Genomic DNA, 9,243 nt, shown 5'->3' with positions numbered 1-9,243 from the left:
GACGGTTCGAGAGTTGGAGGGCTCGAAGCACACCGCACCCACCGGTTCAACCTTGGTGCACCCCTGGCTAATACTGGGCTTGCCCTGGCTCGGGTGCAACCCTTCAGGGGTGAAGATAGAGAGTGAGGAAGGCTCATATCCATTGCTCTCCTATTGCCTAGCACTCACTTTTGAGCCACCACGCATCCAAAACTATCTATATATAGTAACATTTTGCATAGTGAGATGATCTCAAAACTAATAATTGAAAGCATTAAAATAGCAACATATTGTAGATTATTTTATGTACAATTCGAGGGACATTTATTTATTTTATGTACAATTCGAGGTACATTTATTTTTAGAGAGAATTTATTTTATGTACAGTTTGATTACTCAACCCGAAAAAATGGGCTTCACTTGGTCGTACTTAAACTTTAGATAATATTAAGGAATTATAAACACGAAGGGACCCTGCTTCACCTAAACTTGAAAACAACAACTCAATTATGGAGAGAATCTGATTATTGTAATCCGGTCCTTCCCTTTCACAATCCTAACTTGGAGTGTCTTCGGCTTTGTTTGGACTCTCTTTTGTTTCTTTTGTATGTAGTGATAATCAAATTGATTCAAATAGATTTTGAGAACAAAAAAAAATAAAGGAAAAAGTTCATATAGAGCCGAGGCTTTAAACAATCAAATTAAAGCTACCTCCAAAATTTCATTAGAAGAGGTTGTTTTGATACCTAAATATCCTCAAATTGATCATCTCGACATCAAGATGGATGGACATGAGAAAAGAATGGATTTCAAGTTCTGAAAATCGTGCATCTTGTAATACATTTTTGGACCGTCAATTTTTCAAGATTTTCAAGTTTTCATAGATCTGCTCAATCTACACTATTTTTGAAACTTTAAATTTTATAATTTAATATGAAAACATATTTTATGGCTATCACAAAGATTTCCAATATTGAAACTACATTTCTTGGCACTATTTAAAGGTGCACTTTACTTTGATTGTTTAGAGCCTCGGCTCTATACAAACTGCACCCAAAAATAAATATAGTTGAGTTGAACCTATCAAAGCGAGATGGTTCGACTGGCCTAAATTGATCAAATACTGATATTGACCAGTTTTTCATCTAACTCAAAATCACTTTAAAGCATATCAACCAAGGTACTAGTTGGTGGTTTGGTCTTGATGACTATGTTCTACACTCATACTACACATGCAAATACAAATATCCACAACAATCTTTACCTTTGGACAAAATAGATGATACCCCACCAAAACAGGACAATTGACTACTATGGTGCTCCCCACTTCATCTTTATATCTGTGAAAGGAAAGTATATATTGTCTACCAGGTTAACATCAAAGGTGTATATTGTAATCAGTATCTATGGGAACGGTAGGTACAATATCTTGTATTTTTATGGTAAGTCTGGATATAATATAGGTGTATGATATTTTTGTTATTGTCATATGTATTTGTCTATATAAGACAAACATGTATATTCATATTGATTAATGGACATTGACTCTCTTTAGAGAAACTTGAGACTCTCCACATGGTATCAAAGCCAGATTTATCTTATTTGTGTCCATTCCTATAAGATCGAGTCAGTTACTCAATCATGTTCTTTCCTGTATGATCGAGTATGCTATTCTATTACTCGATCATATATATCTGACTGTGAGCAGCTGAATCGATGTTGGCTCTTCCAAGTGACATTTTATTTTCTTGACTGACTTGATTATTTTCGTCTCTGGAGAAGATCTAAAGTTTTTGTCTGTTGCTCAAGCCTATTGAATTAGAGCCTTCTATTTATGAGGCTTGTTGATTTTGTCGTTGCTTGAGCTTGCCATGTTGTATTATTCCTATGTGCATGTTGATCAAGCAATATGAGCATGGCAACCACTGCCTCTATGGGTCACACTATGCACTTGAAGATTCAATTTTTCATTTCTTCAACTTAGTGTTTAAACTCCAGCTGCTCTCTCTCATAACATCTTGAGTTTGAGGGGGAGTGTGAAAGGAAAGTATATATTGTTTACCAAGTTAATATAGAAGGTGTAGGTACAATATCTTGTATTTTTATGGTAAGTTTGGGTATAATATATGTGTTTATGATTTTATTTTATTTTTTTTTATCATCTATATTTGTCTATATAAGATAAACATGTATATTCATATTGATTAATGGACACTGAGTCTCTTCAGAAAAACCTGAGACTCTTCACAATGTCCACCCAAGAGTTCATTGGTAGTATTACTTTAAGGAAATAGTTCTTATGAGTCCTAGGACTCACGTAGATTGCGTCCCCTCTTCGTGATTCATTTTTTAGATAGATTTTGACTTAATTTTTAGGTACATATAATGTCTACATGAAGATCTTTAATATGGAAAAAATAATTTTTAAATATTAAAAATGATAAAGTTTTGAAGAAAAATGTTAGATCGTTGGTTTTTATCTTTTTTGGATAGACCACCACTCTTCATCTATCGTAAAGATAGATGTGTATTTCCTTGAGGGAAGCACACTTTTGCTTACTTTAAATGGGGAATGGCTTTCCTTAGCTAATTTAACTATAAATTATAGGACTAGGTTTCTATAAGGCCTAGGCTTTATGAAAACAAAATAAAACTTCAGCTCAAATTCTTGTCCGGAAAGCACTTTTGACAAAGAAAATCTTCATAATGGCTTTAAAATCAATTTTTAACATTGACAATAAAGTTTATAACTAAAGAAATAGTACAAATACTGCGAATCTATGAACAATTATTTTTAAAGTGAAATGGACGGCATAGATAATTCTTTACAATATATGCTTGAATTACAATTTTCAATGAGTTATGAGATGAGACTTTACTTATTTGGATAGGGCTACAGCCCTATCAAACCATTTTCCATAATTATATTCTAGTGGACAATTTTTCTAATCACTAGCCTATCTTTTGGGTCCTATTTTGTGGCCTCCACCAGTAAATCACACTTCACACCCTAAATGTTATGACAAAACATAATGCATTTTTTTACATATTTCTTTTTTTTTTTGTTTTCTTTTTTAGTACCAACATATTAAATTTCAAGAAGAATTTGTGAATGAAATGTGGTTTTTCTTTTTTATTAACATTTTAGAGTTCCAAAGGAAATTTACTAACCCTGCAGACTGTATCCTCCTCTTCGCCCAATTGAATTGGGTTTTTTTACTGTTGCCTATGAGAAAACATTCTTAATGATGAAATAGATGCCTAAGACGTCTTGCTTTTTCCAGACATTTTCTTTTTCAGATATTTTATGAATGGATATCTATGAGATTGTTTTCTTATGAAAATGTGGATTTTTAGATGAATTTTTTAGTCTTTCTATGGATATTTGAATGGATGCCTAGGCATGCATGCTTTTCAATCTCTTGCTAGATGCACTAAACATGCAATTTTGTATTTGTGTGAATGGATTCTTTCTAATTACTGCATCGATGGACATTAAAGATCGCCACAATCTGATTTGGATTTTTTTTTATTTATTGTGAAGGCTATCTCAACATGAAAATATAGTCATTTGGACAAAAATTTAGTCTTCCCTTCTTTTTTTTTCTTTTTTTTCCTTCCGATTTTTGATGAGTGGATGTCCAAGATCTATCTTTTTTCTTTCTTGCTAGGTGGGTCAAAGGTGCAATTTGAATGTGTTTAAGATCTGTCTTTTTTCTTTCTTGCTGGATGGGTATTAAGTGATTCTGTTCATCACAATCTATATCATCTGTTTTGCTCTAGGTTGTTTTTTTGCCAAAATTTGGTGTATTTAATCTGCTATTGACAATTAAAGGAATGGATAGTTCACGGTGTGAGATTTATTGAAGTACTTGTTTTTAATTTTTTTAGGGAGTTTTTCATTTACTCTCTATTATCATTTTAGGGCTTGAATAATTGTTATCGGAAACCTGTGCTCTACATTTTTGCCACTTTCAATATCACTTGTTAATCTTCCAGCATGTTATCAAATACAGAAACCAAGAACTTTTTTAACTTCCCAAGAGGTTATCAAATACAGAAACCAAGAATTTTGTACAGTTACTTCTATCTTTCCAGCAAGGAGGAACTTCCAATCTTCATTAACTTGCTTCCAGTTATCAAACAGACGCTAAAGGAACAGGGTGGTTGCATCATAGGATCCCTCAACAAGGCCGTACACATTTCATACTTAAATTAGTCATTGTGTCCTGGTCTTTTTCTTTTCTTTTCTTTTCTTTTTTTGACATGATAATGGCAGTAGCGGTAGGAATGGAGGGTGGGGCATATGTTGAGGCATCCACACCCCTAACCATCTGTGCCCTACTCCCACTCTCTAATCACTGTATCCATTTAATTATGTATGATTTACCAGTATTTCTCTTGTTATAGTGGGCTGGTCTTTGCAAGGCATACTTGAAAGAAGCAAATTGGTTTCGTAGTGGGTACAAACCAACCCTAGATGAATACTTAACGAATGCCTATGCTTCAATAGTTGGTCCTCTTCTTACAATTAATGGTTACTTTCTCTCTAAAGAGAGAATTGCAAAAGAAGTAGTTGGTTGTTTAAAGCAAGGTCCAAAGCTCGTCTGGTGTTCTTCCATGATTCAAGGACTTATCAATGATATAAAAATTGTTGGGTGTGTGTGGTCATTAAGTGCCTAATGAGTGCTTGTACATGAACTTATTGATATAGTGAAATATGAATTTAGTGGGAGTGTAGTCTCATATGGACCATACTAAGCAAACAATGTTTGTTGATACTGGACTGTACTTGACATGCTAGGTCCAGCTGATTGAGAAAAATCCAAGGTACCTGGGCATAGAGATATAACTGAAGAGCGTTTAGTGGGTTAGCCCTTGATAAGGTCAAAGTATGTCCGGATGAGTGCCGAGGGACTATGTGACCCTTATGTGTGATGGAGGCCTTCAAAGACGGGGCCAAAGCCTCATCATTTGTACCATTACACGACAAGCACTTTGATAGCCATTTTCGGAAAATCGAACCATCTTTTAAGGTGACACGTGTACATGTGTGAGAGATACCCCTTGTGCATCATTGAGCTATAGATTGCATCAAGTCAATATGACATTGGTTTCGTCTCTAGGGGGATCTGAAATTCATATACTAAGACTGTGATATATTTCCCATCGGCTAGACTCTGGTGACCCATAATGATCTCCGATATAAATTGTGGGTCATGGGCAACAATGGGTCGGTTTGAGAAAGCATGTGTGGTTTGTAGTTCGCGTTTGGACATGGAGTGCCCCAGTGGATATTTATTCCTAGACCATATAAATCATTTTCCAATCAAAGTATTTAATTTTGTTTATTTTAATTATATTTGATTTTCAGAATTGTTATTAGAATTTTTTTAAATCTCTAGATATTTTTATTTATCAAATTTGGATTTATAAAAACAAATATATTGATTTTATAATGATTTAAATATTCAAATAATAATTTTGTATATTTCTAAACTACAAAAATAACTTAAATTGCATGGGAGGCCCAATGGATCTTTTGGTCCCACCATTGTATATTGGGTGGGGCTCGTTATGAGCCCAAATAGGTAGCACACCCCACTTAGAGAAACCTTCTATTTTGTGGAGATTAAGCTTTAAGCTTGAGAGATAAGTTTATGTTATTTTAAGTAAGCTTAAACTTTGAAGAAATTTTGAATGATATTTTAGTATGTATGAGATGGTTTATGCATAAAATAAGAAATGATAATATATTAATTTCTTATTTGAATTTATTGATGGAAAAATGGTTTGGAAAGTGGGGGATAATGGTCTAGCACCTTTCATATGATGTTGATGACCCATCTATGGAATGAAGAGCTCAAATCTCTTACCCCACAAGTCACCCAACATCAATGGTGAATATTCAATCCCACATAAGTGGCAAGCCAAGGAAAACCCTAAGAAACTCTAATCTTGATCAACCACTATAAAGAAGGGATTGTCTCTATCCAAAATCTCTACACATATCTTTCTATCTCCCTTTTAACCTACCAAAAGAGGCAAGCCCCACTTAGAATATCTCTTTCTTAAGAAAGTTTCTCTCTCTCTCATAAAAGCCCAAAAGGAGCACACCCCACTATCTCATCTTTGAGATATCTCTCTCTCCTACATTGTAAAAGAACCTAAGGGGTTTAGGCTATTGAGAGTTGTCATCTCTCTCATGGTGTCTCTCTTATGATCTCTCATCTGTCTTTAGACTATATGGCTATGGTAGAAAAGATAATCATCTCTCTCTCTCTCAAACTAGGTTGCTAAAGGGATTCACCTAGGGTTTGAGTTTTACGATATAAGGGGTTCATGTTCCATTGGTGTTTGTCAAAACTTGGTTTTTCGATTTATATTACAGGTTCACCATTAGATCCCGTGCCAACGGAAGGTGGTGACTCGATGTGGGGTACAAGAAGCCTAGTTGAGGTAATCTCCGGCACCCTCTTTTGTTTCTTCCATATTATATTTATTGTGTCTTTTAGTTCCTAGCATAGTTGTGTCTTTTCTTTTGTTAATGAAAAGTGAGGTTTGAATGGCTTTAAGTTCTTGAGATCCTATTGTATTCTTTTATTTTATTTTATTTGAAGTGTTTGTCTTATAAAAGGATTATTTGTGAGTAATCTAGGCCGTGAGGAAAAGAAAAAAATTGGAAAAAAAAATTATTATATACTCCGGCTAGATCACACATGTCCTTCTGTCAAGAGCTATTTGTCCTTCTATCAAGAGCTATTAAGGTACATGCAATATATTTTCTATAGAAGTTTGATTGAACATTGTTGCTTTTTATTAACTAAATGCAATAAAATAACACAACATAAGAGTGCTAACTTATACAGAAAAATTTTCTCATAGACTATTCAAATTCATTTTTATCTGAGAACATGAATTGTGTTGTTGATGTGCATATAGAATGAACTAAAAAGGTGAGCCGTACTTAAATCCATACAATGCTATATGCAAGAGAATGGCGTATCAGATGAGCAAGCGCAGGAGCACATAAGAAATTTAATCAATGATATGTGGAAGCTAATAGATTTAGAGAAGATGAAGAGCTCAGAAACAGTTTAGAGAGAAACAATCTCGATAAATTCCCATTACTTTGGAATGAAACTCTTAAAAGGATTTATATACAAATATATATATTTAGTGTAGACCACATTATCCTTACACAAATATATAATGACAATAAAGTACAACTAAAAATTATACACACATTATTACTCCACCCCCCCCCCCCCGCCCCCCTTAAACTGATGCAGACACGAGTAAAGCATTAGCTTGTCCACTAGAAAATCATGGTATTTTCAAGTAACAGATTTGGTGAAAATATTAGCCCTTTGCTTAATAGAAGAAACATAAGGGAGAGATAATATACCATCAAGATAGTGATCACTAACATAATGGAAAGCTACATTAATATACTTTATTTTCTCATGGAAAATTAGACTAGATGCAATATTAATTGCATGTTGGTTATCTGCATATAAATGTGTGGGATTTAAAATAGAGATACCAAATTCATTGACAAGAGAACGAACACAAACAATCTCACTAGCAATAGAGGACATAGGATGATACTCAGCTTCTATGCTTGACTTGGAGACAGTGTCATGTTTCTTGCTCTTCTATAATATTAATGATGATCCAAGAAATACACAATATCTTGTAGTAGAGTTGCAACTGTCTAGATCACAAGCCCAATTTGTATCTGAATACGCATTAATATCTAAAGAGGATGTGGAGTCAAAGAATAATTCACAATTGAAAGTACCTCGAACATAGCGTAAAAGTCGGTGAACTGCTGATAGATGTGGTTGTCGAGGATCTAAAACAAACTAACTCACAACATGGACAACATATGCAATATCTGGGCATCATGGTGAGATAGATGAGGGATAATACATTGTAGGCTCAAGAAGAGGTTCACCAACATATGCAGAACGTTTAACATTGAGTTCCATGGGTGTATCAACAACTTTCACAGCACTCAAACGAGCACTGGAAACAAAATCAAGTGCATACTTCTATTAATGTATATAAATACCACGTTTAGAACGAGATATCTCAAGGCCAAGGAAATAACATACTTCCTCAAAATCCTTCATTTGAAATTCTTCTTACAATCGTAGCTTCACATCCTTGATACAAGTGAAATCATTGTCAGATATAAGAATATCATCAACATATAATAAAATTATGCAAATGTCATTCTTTGTGCTACGAATAAACAGAGAGTGATCATGTTTACTTTGAATGAAGCCAGTTGTAAGAATGACAGCTTGAAAAGCTCAAACCATGCTCAAGGAGCTTGTTTGAGTCTGTAAATTGCCTTACAAAGTCGACAAACTAAGGATTTATCTTGAGCAGCAAACCTAGGTGGTTGACACATGTAAACTTCTTCTTGAAGTTCGCCATTAAGGAATGCATTTTTTACATCCACCTGACATATGGGCCACGCACGAATAGACGCGAGTACAATAAGAGTACGAATAGTGGTCATCTTAGCAACTAGAGCAAAAGTTTCTTCATAATCGATGCCATGCTCGTGGGCATAACCTTGAGCAATTAACTGGGCCTTGTGCCGATCAATGGTGTCTTTATAAACCTATTTACTATCAATGACATGCCTGTCTAGGGGCAATAGGACAAATCTCAGGTGTGACTGGCCTCTGGAGCTGCAATTTCTTCATTCATAGCTATACATCAACAATGGAGTTTAGATGCCTGAGAGTAAGATGATGGCTAATGAAACAATGGATTAGTAATGGTTGCAGGAGAACAAGTAGGGTATGGGCTAACCACTGGTAAGTTAAGATGATCAGGCGAAACTAACTTTCGAAGTGACCGCAAAAGCTGGATAGGTGTTGTAGGAGGATCAACAACTGGAGGTGATGCACGATTAGCACTTGATAAAGACGGTTCAACAAAATTAATGACTGATGGTGGTGGTCCCTTATTTCCATGATAATGAGAACTATAATCTTGAGATTGAAAAATATTGAAACCAGGAAGAAATGAAAACTCCGGATGAAATGAAACCAGGAAGAAATGAAAACTCCGGTCTATGTGTGGTTGAACTAGGGTGTGAGCAGTGCAGGTGGAAAGGTATGTGCTTGAAAAAAAAAAATTTACTAAGATACGGGAGATGGATTTGTAGAGAGAGAAAGAGATTTGACGGTCGTCAAAAATTTATGGGCTGATCAAAAAAAAATTTAAACAAGGGGCAAACTA

General features: G+C 34.7%; 1 pseudogene; it reads left to right on the top strand.

Annotated features, from left to right (window-relative positions):
* Positions 1 to 4,269: 4,269 nt before the first annotated feature.
* On the top strand, positions 4,270 to 7,080 carry LOC148779271 (myrcene synthase TPS5FN-like; annotated as a pseudogene).
* The last annotated feature ends 2,163 nt before the right edge of the window (positions 7,081 to 9,243 follow it).

This window comes from Amborella trichopoda, chromosome 13, assembly GCF_054954075.1.
Source record: "Amborella trichopoda isolate Santa Cruz 75 chromosome 13, AtrichopodaSantaCruz75HAP2 v2.0, whole genome shotgun sequence".
Taxonomy (NCBI): domain Eukaryota; kingdom Viridiplantae; phylum Streptophyta; class Magnoliopsida; order Amborellales; family Amborellaceae; genus Amborella; species Amborella trichopoda.
Note: the sequence above shows the minus strand (reverse complement) of the source record. Positions and strands in the feature narration are given on the sequence as shown.